The sequence below is a fragment of the Peromyscus maniculatus genome, chromosome 15 (genome assembly GCF_049852395.1).
Source record: "Peromyscus maniculatus bairdii isolate BWxNUB_F1_BW_parent chromosome 15, HU_Pman_BW_mat_3.1, whole genome shotgun sequence".
NCBI lineage: Eukaryota > Metazoa > Chordata > Mammalia > Rodentia > Cricetidae > Peromyscus > Peromyscus maniculatus.
In genome coordinates, this window is record NC_134866.1 from 58,159,781 (window position 1) to 58,175,639 (window position 15,859).

Below are 15,859 nucleotides of genomic sequence, written 5' to 3' on the forward strand. Positions count from 1 at the left end.
CATTTTCATTTTTATTTCCCTGATATTGAACACTTCCTTAAATATCTTTCAGCCATTTGAGATTCTTTTGTTAAGAACTCTCTGTTTAAATCTGCACCCCATTTTTGAATTGGATTATTCAATATTTTGATGTCTAGTTTCTTGATTTCTTTATATATTTTGGAGATCATCCCTCTGTCAGATATGGGGTTGGTAAAAATCTTTTCCCATTTTGTGGTATAGCCCAGTCTTCTAGAGGTATTTTCTTAATTGGGTTTTCCTCCTTGAAGATGACTCTAGACTAAGTCAGGTTGACATAAAATTAGCCAGCACAATTATTGCCAACAAAGAGTGCATAATTGTTTAGAAATTATGGAAACCTGTGTTTCTGTAATATTCATTTTATTTCATGTGTGGTTATGAAGATTGCATCCTGGGCCTTGTACATGCTAGGATAGTGCTATCCCTGAGATATGGCCTTTCTGTGATTTTTCGTATTTAAGGTATTTTGATGACTTTTCTTGTTTACAAAATATATGGATTCTGTCTCTTGTAGTCTTCTACTATCAAGCCTCTGCAGATTGCTCCAGCCTCATTCATGACAACCATTTATTTTATCATCCAATATCATGGGTAGTCCTTGCATACTAGCTAATTCCAGGAAAACTCAGTATCTCCTAGTCATGCTACAATGACAATCTGCTTTGCAGTCTTGTCTCTGTTCATATTTTTGTCTTGACCATCGTAGTATTTTTACTTTGCTTATCTTGTAATTGGTAACTTTTCATCTGAGATTTAGTTTTCTTGGTGACTGAGCTCTATCACCGAGATTTCCAGTTCAAGAGTCTGTTGTAGAAATTATAGTTTATTGCTCTTAGTTGTATCCCTCTTTCTGGCTGGACTAGATTTTTTTTTAAGGGTAAGCACAAAAGTCACATTTTTAATGGCTTTTTGAATTTCCATTTTTGGTGTGATCTATGGCATAGGGTGTCCAATGAACAGCTATTGAGTTAAAGTATGGCTATTGTCTCTTGAAAAAGAAGGATTATCAGCAGCTGTGATGAAGTCTGTAATGTGGATTCCAAACTAAGCTGTGAAGGTTCTTTTCAGAGAACCATCCTTTTCAAGGTCTCACCACACTCATACTAGCATCTTGGGCTCAATGCACAGAACTTTGCAGTTTTGAGCAACTATTTGTGATTGGAAAATGACCAACAAATTTAAGTAGCTAATTTTCTTAATAGATATTAGATTTTAAGTTTTGTAGACCTTAACACTATTGTTTTTCTGAATAAGATCTCAAAATGCTTGGGAATTAATCAGTTCAAGTTGGGAAAGGACATTTCTGTTTGGAAATTAAGGAAGGGAAATTAAAGGATGTCCCATTTATTATCACATTTAAAGTTTCATTTACTTTAAAGCTGCCATCCTGATATCATGCAGTCTGGATTAAAATAATTACTATGTCTAGAATTACTAAACTGACAGTTTTGCATGATTCAATAGTTTTACATTTAAACCACCATTTTACCACATTATTTTGTTAGTGATATGTGAAACTTTACATTAGCTTTGTATTTTGTCTTTTGTACAATTTTATAATTATATAAATGTTTACCAATTAATAGTTAAATATTCCTTTTAGTATCTGGTTATGTTATAATTTTGACTGAGGAAGGAATGCACAGTAATGATATTAAAAAAAAACTTAAGTTTTCTGATATAAACTGTATCACAATAAATGACTTATATACTTTAGAATATATAGAATTATAGCATGCTATAGATATATAGAATTAACTTAATGAAATATACAGAACTGAAATAAACTTTTCTGAATTACATATTCACAAAATAATTTAAAAATAAGTGGGGAAATGGTTTGGAAATAAGATTTTCCTTGTTCAAGCAACAAACACTAAGACAATTTTGTAGGAATGCATTAAGTGCTTTGGCCATTCAACTCACATATCTTTTAGCCTAATAATAGCTAAAAACTTTTAAGTAAATATATGTGATCTAATTTGTGTTATTAAGAAACAGTGAACAAAAATGGCAATAAAAGATATAATGAAATATAGTACTAAGAGGAAAAAAATCTTACTGGGCCCATTATTCATTCAATTTTTGGCAGCCTTTATGATTACAAATCACTTGATTGGCTAACTAGACATTCTTAGAATGAATTATGAATCAGATTCATTTTTCCTGCTTGATTGTTGGTACATGCTGTAATTCTACTTTGCAGTATATCAAATTTTCTAACAGAATAAGATATACAATCAACTCTTTATTTCAGGAAAACTAAATTGTCTTCAAAAAAATGAAGTACAGTTTTGAACAATTTTAACAACAGTATAATTTCTGCTTTTGTATTTCAAAACGGATTCATGATGATGAACTTATTTTTTCAGATAAAAATCATTAGGATGATTTGTTAATATTCATACACTTTCTATAAAATGATATCAGTTCTATAAGTCATTTGGGCGGTTGCCTGTACCCAGGCTGTAAAAATAAGTTATTTTCCTTTCTTAATACCAAAAAAAAAAAAAAAATGCACAGAGGAAGAACGAGGCTTAAAAAATACTTTTGCTAAAGGAAGTGTAGTTTTCCTTAAATGTCTAATTTGTAAAGAGGCCATGATGTTGCAAATTTAAAAAGAGGGAATATTCTAATGGTTAATAGGGAGGTCTCTTTCTGAGTAGGGCAATGGATCCCCAGTGACCTGAATATTGAATAAAACTGAACCAACAGTCAATTCAAATACACCTGCACTCTTGACTTTTAAAAATTCTTTATACAGAAGGATGCTGGCAGGTGAGTGGCAGAAAATTTCTTGACAGCAGTCGTATTGTGTTTTTAATCTCATGCACCCAAACAGCCAAAGACAAAGAATGTATGAGCTTCATCCACTTGAGATAGTTATAGTTTTCCTTGTTAAGAATTTCAGAAAAGAAACTCACTAAAGAGATTCATGGCTGGGAATATAGTTCAGTCATAGGACATTTCCCTGACATGAGTGAAGCCCTGGATTCATTATTTAGCAATGAAAAAAATTAAATGAACATGATATTGGTGTCACACATAGCTATATAAATAAATTAAAGTCTGTTTTATGTTCTGTTCTGTGTAAAGTGTGAGATAGAGGGTGGATGTCATCTTCTGGCATGTGGACAGTTGAAAGTGTCTTTTCCCCAGGGAATTTGCCCAGTACATTTGTTGAAAATGAGTTGACCATAAATGTAACAATTTATTTCTGTGCTTTCACGTCTGATTCAGTGATTTATATGTTTCTTCCTACCAATATCACAGTATGTTAATAGCTATAGTTTTATAATAGGGCCATTTAAAAAATTAGATCGCTTCTCACTGTGTAGTCCTGGCTGGCTTGGGGTTCTGGACCGTTCTATGTAGACCAGACTTGGCCTCATACTTCCCAAGAGCTGGGATTACAGATATATGCTATAATGATTGCTTATGTCAGGGTCTGAAATTGAGAAATATAAGCTCCTACTTTGTTATTATTTTTCAAAATTATTTTGGCATCCTAGGTCTTTTTCAATTCCATATAAAATTTTAGGAATATCTTACTATCTTCTGTCAAAAGCCTGCTTAAATTCTGGTAGGAATCATGTTGAGTATCTGAATCAACCAGGGGAGAATGGCCACCTTGACACATGCAGCTTTTTCTTCCATGTATTGAATATTTGAACTCACTTGTCTATTTGTCTAGCATGACCTCCTGTCTTTTGAAGGTAATCTGTCTTTTTTTTCTACCCCTTTGGTTCCTTTTAAAGCCTTTCTTTTTGCTTTTTGCTTTAGACAAGTTCACACTGATATGTCTGGGTATGGATGGATTTCTTTTTATTTATATTGTTTAGAAGTTTATGGCTTCTAAAATATGTGAATTGGTATCTTTTACTGGTTCTGAAAATTTTATCTCTTCAAACACTATATCATCTTTTTCATCTATCTATCTATCTATCTATCTATCTATCTATCTATCTATCTATCATCTATCTATCTATCTATCTATCTATCTATCTATCTATCTATCTATCATCTATCTATCTATCATCTATCTACATATCCATCCATCTATTTATTCATCTCTACTTATCCAAATCTATTGATAGTATCAGTTGTATGTATACCATTTATATACCAATAAAAGGAAAATACTACAAATGTTTCAGTACTAGCTAGCATTACTGTCTTTTTTTCTTTCAATGTTGGGTTCAAATGCAGGGCCTTGAGCTACTACTGGACTGCTCCCTTAGTCCAGTAACATAGCACGCATGAATTGTTTCATATGGATTCTGGATGCTTTTAAATCTGTGATTTTCCCCAAAATAAACATTTTCTCAGTTATACTGTTTGACATAAGCAAGAAAGAATAGCATAGTTTCATATATTTAAGTTTTTCCTTATTGGATCCTGTAGATACTAGTTGTCAATTTGTGGGAATGTAACCACTTTATTGTGGTGATTATTTCAATTATGAATTTGCTTCTATAAGTCAGTATGGATGCCCCTCTACATACACTCTATTTTTAAAAATTACTTGTTTTTATGTGTATGTGTGTGTTTCTGAGTGTACGTATGTGCACATGCACATGCAGCGATAGGAGGTCAGCAGAGGTAGCTTATTTCCTGGAACTGGTGTTACAGATGGTTGTGAACTACCATGTAGGTGCTGGGAATTGAACCTGGGTCATCTGTAAGAGCAGCAAGCACTCTTAACCCTTGAGCCATCCCTCCAGCCTCTCTATACACAATTTAAACAAACTTTTCTAAGCTATAATAGCTTTTCTAAGTTATTGCAACAAATTGAATGTGCCTCCTAACATTTGTGTGTTGGTACTCAACCTCTAGTCTTTGTGTTAAGAGGTAGAATACTTGGGAGTTGACTAGGTCATGAGGGTCCTGCCTTCGTGAATGGATTAGTGTCATTATCTAGGAAATTGGTTGGTACCAAGAGAATAAGACTGTTATAAAAGTGAGTCTGGGTAAGCATGGTGGTGCCTACCTTTAGTCTCAGTACTCAGGAGGCAGAGGCAGGAGGATCTCTGTGAGTTAAAGGCCAGGCTAGTCTACAGAGCCAACTCCAGTACAACAACATGAAGTGAGTTTGGCTTCCTTTTGTCCCGTCCCTGTCTTGAGCTCTCTCATTCTTCTCTTCCACGGCTGTTAGATGACCACAGCCTTCCCCCTGTCCAGGGCAGGTCTCCGCTTCATTTGTTGCAACTCCAGACTTGTAAGAAATGTTTCTTTTCTTTCAAAAGTACCCAGACCTTGACGTTCTCTTGTAGGACACAAAATGCTCTACAACAGTCATTTTCCAATGCTAATATATCGTTCTCAAAGTCATCTCAACAGCGAACTCAACTCCTTTTCTTACAGACAGTGCATGTCCATCAGCTGACGTGGCAGCAGTGTGACCAGCACGGGTAGAGCAAGACCGCTTCACAGCTGGAAGCCACCGTAAGAAGCCCCTGGCTTCTAGGTGGTCTTAACTGTAAGTTACCATTGATAAACTGTGTTAGCGCTTCCTCCCGTAATCTTCCTGGAACCGAGAATAACTGTCTATAATATTTTTCTCACCCTTCTCTGCTTGCTGGCCCTAGGTTGTTTTCTGCAGTTTCTTCTGCTCGATCCCCCACTTCATTCATTTTCTTTCTCTGGGTTTAATCTGCAGCTAAAGAAATATATTGAGTTTTAAATTTTGGTGATTATATTTTCCATTTCTAGAAATTTCATTTGGATCTTTTTCAAATTGCTTTTTCACTTTTATAGTTTTCTATCCTTGTGTGGCATTTAAAATGATAGTAAGCATAGTTTTATACGATAACTCTAGCATTTGGGCTCTTTCAGTTGTCTTTTATTTATGACCGTCTGAATCCCTGATGCTGCATGTCTTTGGAAGCTTATTTTTCTCAAGGCCCTTGCAACACTACCTGATGCATTTTGAAGGCTGATAGTAAAGAGCTTCTTCATTTACTTATTTATTTACTTACTTATTTATTTATTTAAATTTTTATTTTTTGGTTTTTCGAGACAGGGTTTCTCTGTGTAGCTTTGCGCCTTTCCTGGATCTCGCTCTCTAGACCACACTGGCCTCGAACTCACAAAGATCTGCCTGCCTCTGCCTCCCGAGTGCTGGGATAAAAGGCATGTGCCACCACCGCCTGACTAGTAAAGAGCTTCTTTTGGGAAGAATTTGCATTTGCTTTTGCTGGCACTTTGGTTATTAGCCAGCATCCTAACTTAGCACCTAGGTGATGAGAACCTGGCCAGCAAATGCCTATGAATGCTAAGACAAAGGTCACTATTGTTCTCTCTCTTAAAAGAATTTCCTCTTCTAGCCCCCATGGAACTGGACTGGGCCCTCTGGATAAGTGAGACAGTTGATGAACTTGAACTGTTTAGGAGGCCCCCAGGCAGTGGGACCGGGACCTGTCCTTGGTGCATGAGCTGGCTTTTTGGAACCTAGGGCCTATGCTGAGACACTTTGCTCAGCCTTGGTGCAGGGAGGAGGGGACTGCACCTGCCTCAACGAACCTACCAGGCTGGGCTGACTCCCCAGGGGAAACCTTGCCTTGGAGGAGGTGGGAATGGGGGGTGGATTGGGGGGAAGGTTGAGGGGTGGGAGGAGGAGGAGAGGAGAATCCATGGCTGATATGTAAAATTAAATTAATTATAAAATAAAAATATTTATAAAAAATTGAATAAAATCTTTAAAAAAGTTTACAAAAAATTTCCCTCTTCTTGTTTCTGAACAGCCTTTGTTTAAACCCTATGGAAATAGGTATAGGATGTGGGGCAGGCTCAGTCTAGTTCTAATCTTTCAGTTTTATTTGTCAGTTAGTATTATTGTGGTGTGTACATGATGATATGTGTGTGGGGTGGGGTGGGGAGGTGGTCACACACAGTGCTTGTGCTGAAGTTAGAGGGCTATCTGTGGAACTGGTTCTCTCTTTCCCCCTTCCCGGGGCTCTGGCGGCAGAACTCAGGATGCTAGTCTAGGTATTTAGTCTTTCGAAGTCCAGCTTAATGTGAAGAGGATTTCCTCTTCGTCCTTTCGTTTTAGTTGAGCTTTGACTTCTAAATGCCTTTTATTCTGTGTTGCAGGATTGAGGCTTAAAGTTGTCAATGGGAAAACGTATTTAAGGAAAAGTTGGTTGATGTATTTGGTGTTCTGTTTGTTAGAGAAGTGAGTAATGAGTTTTGTTGCTTCATCTAGCATTCTGATCATAGTTCCTCATTATCTTGAAAGTTCACTTCTTTAAGTGGTTGTATTTAAAAGTAATTCTTCATTTCCAGGAATCTGGGAGCAAGCTTGTCTGATATACTGAAGGTCCTAGGTTGGACCTGCATCACCATACAGATGACATTAGTATGATTTCAATAGGAGGATGGATTAACTAGTGAGTTTCAACTTCTCCAGGGGACATTTGATAATGTCTAGACACATTTTTAGTTGTTGGAACTGGGGTAGGAATCCACTGTTCTTTGGTTGGGCAGAGACTAATAATGTTTTTTTTCCTTTTATTTTATTTTACAATACCATTCAGTTCTACATATCAGCCACAGATTCCCTTGTTCTCCCCCCTCCTCCCCCCTCCCCTTCCCCCCAGCCCACCCCCCATTCCCACCTCCTCCAGGGCAAAGCCTCCCCTGAGGACTTAGATCAACCTGGTAGACTCAGTCCAGGCAGGTCCAGTCGAGATTAACAATGTTAAACATACCATACAGTCAGCCATCCACAGTGGAAGAATTATTTGCCCTCCAATCTTAATAAGGCCTAGTTCTAAATAACCCAACTTCCATTCTTAAAATAAAACTTCAAGAAGAGGGTTCATAATTTCAAAATTTGGAAAGATTAATGAATTATCATACTTTTACAAATTTTATTTTCTACTAAGCAATTTATATCAAAATATCTTATTCAAATTACCGAAAATTTTCTAAGCAAGCTTTCTTTCTTTCTTTCTTTCTTTCTTTCTTTCTTTCTTTCTTTCTTTCTTTCTTTCTTTCTTTCTTTCTTTCTTTCTTTCTCTCTCTCTCTCTCTCTCTCTCTCTCTCTCTCTCTCTCTCTCTCTCTCTCTTTCTTTCTTTCTTCATGGCCATTGCTGCTAAGGCCACATTTTTCACGTACTGTTTTGTTTATTTACTCACATGGATGTCCTATTCTGATGCTTATGATCAGAACTAGGGTGAGAGGAGTGCCATGCCAGCTTCAGGCACCAAACTCATGAGGAGTGAATTTCAAAATTTAAGCAAAGACAGAATTGCCGAGAGTGCTTTGCTATATGAGGGCCTTAGGCAAAAAGAAAACCCAGTACTATCGCCTATTAAAAATTTTAATATTTTAATGCATCATAGATTTTTGCCTTGATTTTGATTGACTAAAATGCCACATTAAAATATTTATGTGTGAGCTGGGTATGGTATTATGACATTAACCCCAGCAGTTGGGTGGCTGAGGCAGGAGGATTGCTGTGAATTAAGGGCTTACCTGGCCTTCAGAGTGCTATCTGAAAAGCTCAAACAGTGTTTTAGTTGTGACTGCTGCTTTGTATATCCTAGTTCATGTTTCTATAGCTGTGATAAGCTCAGTGACCAGAAGCAACTTGGGGAGGAGAGGGCTCATTTCAACTTACAGCAAACAGTCCATCATGCAGGGAAGTCAGGGTGGGGATTCAAGGAGTGAACTTGGAGCAAGAGCTGAAACAGAGGCCACGGAGGAATGTTGCTTACTGGCTTGCTCCTCATGGCTCACTCAGCTTATGTTTTTATACAATATAGGACCACCTGCCTAGTGGTGGCACTGTGCTAGACATTCTCACATCAGCCATCAATCAAGAAAATGACATGCAAATTTTCCTATAGGCAATCTAATGGGGAAATTTCTAACTGAGGTTGCTTCCTCCCAGATGGCTCTTGCTTATGTCAAGTTGACAAGACAAAACCAAACCAGGACATCCGGAGACCTTTATAGGTTCATACTGAGGTGAACGTCTTGTTTTCCTCATTGTAGTCCTGGCCCTGATTCTGGGCAAGCAGTTTTGCAGAGTGGCTCATACAGGACAAGGAGATTAGGGAAGATATAGACTTTATTTTTAGGGAAGGATTGATGTTAGGTCTAGTATCTTAATCTAGGACTAAGGGAAGTTTTGAGGGACAATGGTGTTCATTTTCAATTACTTTTAGTCATACCCTGAGCACAAATTTTTGTTCAGGAGATCCAAGGTAAAGTAGGAAGGCCTCCATAGGGTACCATCCATTCCAATAAGAAACTGAGTTGGTAATTTCAGCTAGAGAGGGCAGGTGTGTCATTAGAGAGGAAGCATCACCATCAGGATTAGGACCATAGTTATCAGGATCAGAGTTATGATTTCTATGGATAAAGAGCAAGAGATCATGGCTTTATATATACCTTGGAGGAGAAAAGGGTTGTGAGTGCCCATTCATTCTGACCAAGGTTCCTAAGCAGCAAGGGAAACCTCAGAGACCTTGTGGGAGCTGTTTGTCACTCAGGAGGAGCCAGGCTTAGGAGGCAGGATAGAAACCACCTGATGAGCATTTATTAGCCTTTCCTACCATGCTCCTCCACTTAAGTGTGACGAATACTAAGAGCTTTGGTACTTTTTACTTCACTGAAGATGAACTCTGGAACTCAGTTTCAAAGGGAGGGCAGATCCTGGAGAAGGAGGGTGGAAACATTGGTGGCTGCTCATGTGGGGCTAGAGGAACCTGAGACAGGGGAGTAAAGTGAAGCATTTGTCTGTAAGCCATTGAAAACTCATTTTCTTCTACTGAACCAGAAATATGTGTGTCCTGAGGAGCATCTGTGCATGCAGGATGGAGTCGAAACTGTCTTCCTGTGCTGGTGGTCCTATGGTCCCTGCTCCAGAATCTCTCAATTCTAATTGAATCATAATATTTTTATTGCATTTTCCACTGGGTAAAAATGTATATTTTTGTAGGTTTTTAAAATTTTTTGAAAGGAAGAAAGTTTGCTTTTCAGTTTGTGTATTTATAGAATAGGTTCATGCTTTAGACTCTAGCATTTTACCTGAATTATGAAAGGTCACTTTTGAATTAAGACTGAAAAATTTTGTTAGACTATCACTATTTGTGCTATGAAGGAACACTGGGGGATTTAATGTAATTTCCAGTGTTGGAATGTCAGAGAAGTAAATAGATGCTAGGATTTCATGAGAAGCCAACCCCAGAGCCACTGGGTGAAACATTAGAGTCACAGAGGATGGATGTCTTTGCAAGATGCTCTTGAAATACAAAGAAAGAGACAAAAAGATCCAGAAGCAGCTATATGAAGCACAGGCTTTAGCACTCCAGAAGTAATGCTCGGTAGAGGTGCTTCCTTTGTCCAAAGACACCCAATGAGGATGGTTCCTCGTTTTCTTTCTCATGACAGATTTATCCCATATCCACAAATATTATTTTTGCATATTTATTAACTCAGAGATGGTACCAGTAATGATTTTAAAGTGTTCAGAATAGACTGACTACATAGGAATTTATTAAGTTAATTGACCTCCTTGAATGCATTTATAGTTATGAGGCATGATCTAGGAGCCAGTGATCTTGTTTATTTATTTATTTTATTCATAGTATTGTTGCCAAAAAACCTCATGGGTTCTCTGGTCTGCCTATAAATACGTTGCTTTATTATGTATATGTCTCTTTTTATTCTTTGTTTTGTTAAAACAGATTTATCCTCTTGTATATTAGTATTGCTTTAAGGTTTAAGGTTGTCATGGTTATTATGGACTATTAAAATTTCTTCATTATTCCATTACAAAAAGAGATTTTTTCTTAGTAATTCTGTTTTTCTTTAAACTCTTTTTTGTTGTTGAAAATATAGTTTATTTTTATACTGTATATTCTGGTCATGGTTTCTCCTCTCTCATCTCCTCCCAGATCCTCCCCCTCCTTCTCATTTCAACAGCCCATCTTCTTTCTTTATCTCTTAAGAAAACAAACAGATGAATAAAAGAGAATCAAACAAGGAGAAAACAAAAAGAAACAAAGAATATGTGAAATGCACCTCCCCCCTACACACCATAAAAATACAAAATCAAAAACCATATCATAGAAGCAAAAGACCAGTAAGATTAAAAAAAAAAAAGCCCAAAACAAAGCATCATGAGACAAAACATCTCCAAAACTTCTTTGAACTGGTTTTATGTTGGCCATCTACTTTTGGGCATGGTGTCTGCCCTTAACTGTGGTTTGCGTACCCAGTAAGACTCCATTAGAGGAAATTGCATTTTCTTTTGTGAGTGGTTGTCAATTGGAGATGCTTCTGAATTAAGGAGGGGAGCTCATGTCTGTTCCCTGCTCAGCACAGGGACCCCCACTAGCCTGGACTTCTGCAGGTTCTGTGCATCTGTCACAAGTCTCTGTGAGTGTGTGTGTGTGTGTGTGTGTGTGTGTGTGTGTGTGTGTGTGTGTGTATGCGCGCGCGCTTCAGTCCTATTATGTCTGTAAGGCATGTTTCCTTGATATCTTCCGTCCTCTCTGGCTCTTACCGTCTTTCTCCCTCCCCTTTAGCACAGTCCCCTGAGCACTGAGGAGAGGGGTTGATAAAGCCATTGATTTAGGACTGAGTGTTCCAAGGCCTCTCACTCTCCGCACATTGTCCATTTGTTGGACTCTATATTAGTTCCCATCTACTGCAGAAGGAAGCATCTCCATAGATGGCTGAATGAGATGCTGACCTATGGGTACAGAAGAATATTATTAGGAGTCATTTTATTGCTATATCTATTTAGCAGAACAACAGTACTTTCTTTTTTTCCCGAGTTCCATGTCTATCTAATTTCAAGTTCTTGGCCACCTGAGTGGTGTCAGACATGGGTTCCATGTCATGGTGTGGGCCTTAGTTCCCAATCAGATGGTGGTTGGTTACGCCTGGAGCATTTGTGCCTCTATTTCACAAGCATATCGTGCAGACGGGTCACCATTGTTAATCCAAGGATTTATAGTTGGGTTGGTGTTTATCTTTGTTTTCTGGTAGCATGCAGAGTACTTTCCAGTACCATAAACAATAGTCAGTAGGGATGAAGGTGCGAGACAGGCACCAGCTCAACTTCTCCCTGTTCCCTGAGCTACGTAAGTAAGTTAATTAAAATAACTGTAACTAGATTTAATATGTGTTAACAGGACTGATGCTTATATAAACCCACAGAGGTAAAGGATGCACAGAATGCACAAGACTTGCACAAGGTCAAGCCAGACAAAGCCACACTGGAGAGAAGGGGAAGTAGAACAAAGCCCCACCCTACCACAGTGCTGTCTGCAGCTGAAGCCTGCTGCAGAGGATATGTGTTTTCTCCAGCGGAGTGTCCTGGGTTCATCAGCTACACTCGGGGCAGGCCCCAGGCTCAGGAGCCATTGGCCAACATAAAACACATTCTTTTTGGGTCTCCGTGTGTGTGTGTGTTTTCTGTTCCTGTTTTGTTATTTTTTAGTTTCTGTTTTTATTTTGTTTTGTTTTCTGAGGTAAGGAAAGAACATGAAGATGGATAGGTAGGGAGATGGAGGAGGATCTGTGAGGAGTTGGGACAGGGGGAAGAATACTACCAAAATACATTGTATGGAAAAAAAAAACAGAAAAAAATGGGAAAAAATCTTAACATGCTAAAAATGTTTATAAAGTAAAAACAATTGCGTGTGTTTAATCTTTTAAAAAGAGTGTTTAAAATGTTAGCTAATGTCAGCTGGCAAGATGGCTCAGTGGGTAAAGGCACTTGCCATGAAAGTCTGAAAATCTGAGTTAGATCCCAGGAGTTCATGGTGAAAGGAAAGAACTCACTCACGAAATTTACACCATGACATGTGCGCAAACAAACAGGAAAGGAGCCAAAGAAAAAACACAAGGAACACACACAGATAAAGAGACACGCGTTTACACATACAAAACCTATAAAAAAATGTAGGAACTGTAAGGTTAAAAAATGCCCAGACAACTTTGGAGGGGAAAATAAAACCCTCCAAAAATACCATCGAGTTCATTTTGTGTTGGCTGACTGCTCCTGGGCATAGGGCCTGGCCCTAAGTGTGGTTCTAGTGAGACTCTACTGGAGAGAACTAACTTTCCCTGGTGATTAGTTGTCAATTGGAGATAGCTTACAGGTCAGGGATGGAGCTTGCGTCCATTTCTCTCAGAGCTGACTCCATCCGCCTTGGACCTGTGTTGTCCCTGTGCACGCTGCCACAGTCTCTGTGAGTTCATGTGTGCATCAGTCCTGTTTTGTCTAGAAGACCTTGTTTCCTTGGTGTTCTCCATCTCCACCTCCTCTTCTGCAAAGTTCCCTGAGCACCAAGGGGAGGGTGTGTAGCTGGGTTGGTGCTCACCTTTCTCTGGTAGTGTGCAGAGGAGAATCTTCTCCTACCATGAATAGAGTCAGTAGGGTGGGCTCTAGTTACTCCCTAGCTCGGCTTCTCCATGTTCAGTGAATTATACAGGTGTTGTCTTCAGCAACAGGGCCTTATCACCAGTTTGTGGAGAGCAACCACAATCCTCGGCAATAACCTGAGTTGTTTAGGGGTTTCCCTGGGACCCCTTTGGCTAACAACTCAATTAGATGTAACGCATTCCTGGCAGTGGAGGTTTCACTTGGTGGTGAGAGATGTCTAGCTGGGACAGTGTCTCCCTGTTATTTGGTGATTCCATTTATATTTCCTTTACATTTGCATGTATTTTAAAAAGCTTCTACTGTGGCGTGTTTCCATATGACCCCTTCGTGGCCCTGGTTTACTTATCCTTCCTCACGTTTCCTCTTACTCCTCTTCCCCTCCCCATCTCTGATTTTCTTCTTCCACTCTCTTTCGTCCCATGCATCCATAATATACGTTCTATTTCCCTTTCCTGGGGATCCTTCCCTCCCCCCAGTCTTTACTCTGTAACTAACTTTTGTGATTATATGGATCAAAGATTTAACAAATTACTTCCACATGTAACTGGAATATTTGTCTTTTTGGATCTGGGTTACCTCACTCAGGTTGATTTTTTCCCCCTAGGTCTATCCAGTTACCTGAAGATTTGACAATTTTGATTTTTTAAATAGCTGAGTGATATTCCAATGTAAAATGCACCACATTTTCATTATCTATTCATCTGTTGCTGGACATCTAGGTTATTTCCAATTTCTGGCTATTATGAATAGAGCTGCAAAAAACATGGTTGAGCAGGTGTCACTGCAAGGCCATAGAGTCCATTTTTAATTGCATTGTTTTTTAGTTCTTTATATATTTTACATATTAGCTCTCCATTAGATGTGTAGTTGGTAATAGTCTTTTTCCATTCTGTAGCCTGCTACCTTGTGTGAATGAGGGTGTTCTTTGCCGTGTTGTAGAGTTTCAGTTTCTTGAGATTCTGTTTATTAATTGTGCTTAGTGTCTGTGCTGTTGGTGTTCTGTTCAGAAAGTCTTTTCCTCTGCCAATGAGTTCAAGACTGTGTTCCACTTTCTCTCCTATCAGATTCATTGTACCTGGCTTTATGTTGAGGTCTTTGATGCATTTGGAGTTGAAGAAAGTAGAAAGCCTTGTTTTGTTCCTGATTTTAGTGGAATTGCTTTGTGTTTCTCTCCATTTAATTTGATGTTGGCTGTCAGCTTGCTGTATATAACTTTCATTATGTTTAGCTATGTTATTTGTATTCCTGATCTCTCCAAGATGTTTTCATGAAGGGGTGTTGGATTTTTGTCAAAGGCTTTTTTGGCACCTAATGAGACAATCTCGTGGTTTTTTTTTTTTTTCCAGTTTATTTATGTGATGGATTACACTGACAGATTTTTGTATGTTGAACAATCCCTGCATCTCTGGGATGTAGCTCACTTTATCATGGTGGATGATCTTTTTGATGTGTTCTTTGATTCCATTTATAATATTTTATTGAGTATTTTTGCATCAATGTTCATGAAGGAAATTGGTCTGTTACTCTTTTTCTTTGTTGCATCTTTGTTTGGGTATCAGGGTGACTGTGGCCTCATAAAATTTGGCTATGCTTTTCTGTTTCTGTTTTGTTGAATAATTTGAAGAGTATTGGCATTAGCTCTTCTTTGAAAGTCTGTATTAAAACCACCTGGCCCTGGAGTGTTTTTGGTTGGGAGAATCTTAATAACTAGTTCTATTTCCTTAGAGGTTAGAGGTCTATTTACAGTGTTTATATGATCTTGATTTCACTTTGGTATGTGATATCTATTAAGAAATTTGTCCATTTCTTTTAGATTTTCCCTTTTGTAGAGTACATGTTTTTGAAGTAATGATTCTCTGGATTTTTTTTTTTTGGTTTTTTGAGACAGGGTTTCTCTGTGTAGCTTTGCGCCTTTCCTGGAACTCACTTGGTAGCCCAGGCTGGCCTCGAACTCACAGAGATCTGCCTGCCTCTGCCTCCTGAGTGCTGGGGCGCCACCACCACCCGGCGATTCTCTGGATTTTTTAAGTGTTTGTTTTTTTTATTTTATGTACTTCTCTTCATTTCTGATTTTTGTTAATTTGGATATTTTCTCTCTGCATTTTAGTTAGTTTGGACAAGAGTTTGTCTATTTTGTTGATTTTTTTTCAAACAAACAACTCTTTGTTTCATTGATTCTTTGTATTGTTCTCTTTGTTTCAATTTTATTGATTTTAGCCCTCAGTTTTCCTGTCATCTACTCCTCCTAGATGAGTTTGCTTCTTTTTGTTCTAGAGCTTTTAGGTGTGTTGTTGGGTTGCTAATGTGAGGTTTCTCAACTTTTTTGTGCAGGCACTACTGCTATGAACCTTACTCTCAGCACTGATATCATTGGGTGTGCTGTGCTTTCATTTTCATTGAATTCTAGGAAGCCTTTAATTTCTTTCTTT

The 15,859-nt window shown here is 38.2% G+C and overlaps 1 long non-coding RNA gene across 2 annotated transcripts in view; it reads left to right on the forward strand.

The window, feature by feature from the left end:
- LOC107402411 (uncharacterized) overlaps nucleotides 1-15,859 on the forward strand; it is a 126,278-nt gene that overhangs the window by 36,927 nt on the left and 73,492 nt on the right. The window contains exon 4 of one of the 2 annotated variants that reach the window (XR_013044782.1): nucleotides 5,386-5,500. The exons of the other annotated variant lie outside the window; for it this stretch is intronic. This is a non-coding gene — a long non-coding RNA (uncharacterized LOC107402411). The remainder of the gene's footprint in view (nucleotides 1-5,385; nucleotides 5,501-15,859) is intronic. 2 annotated transcript variants of the gene reach the window in all.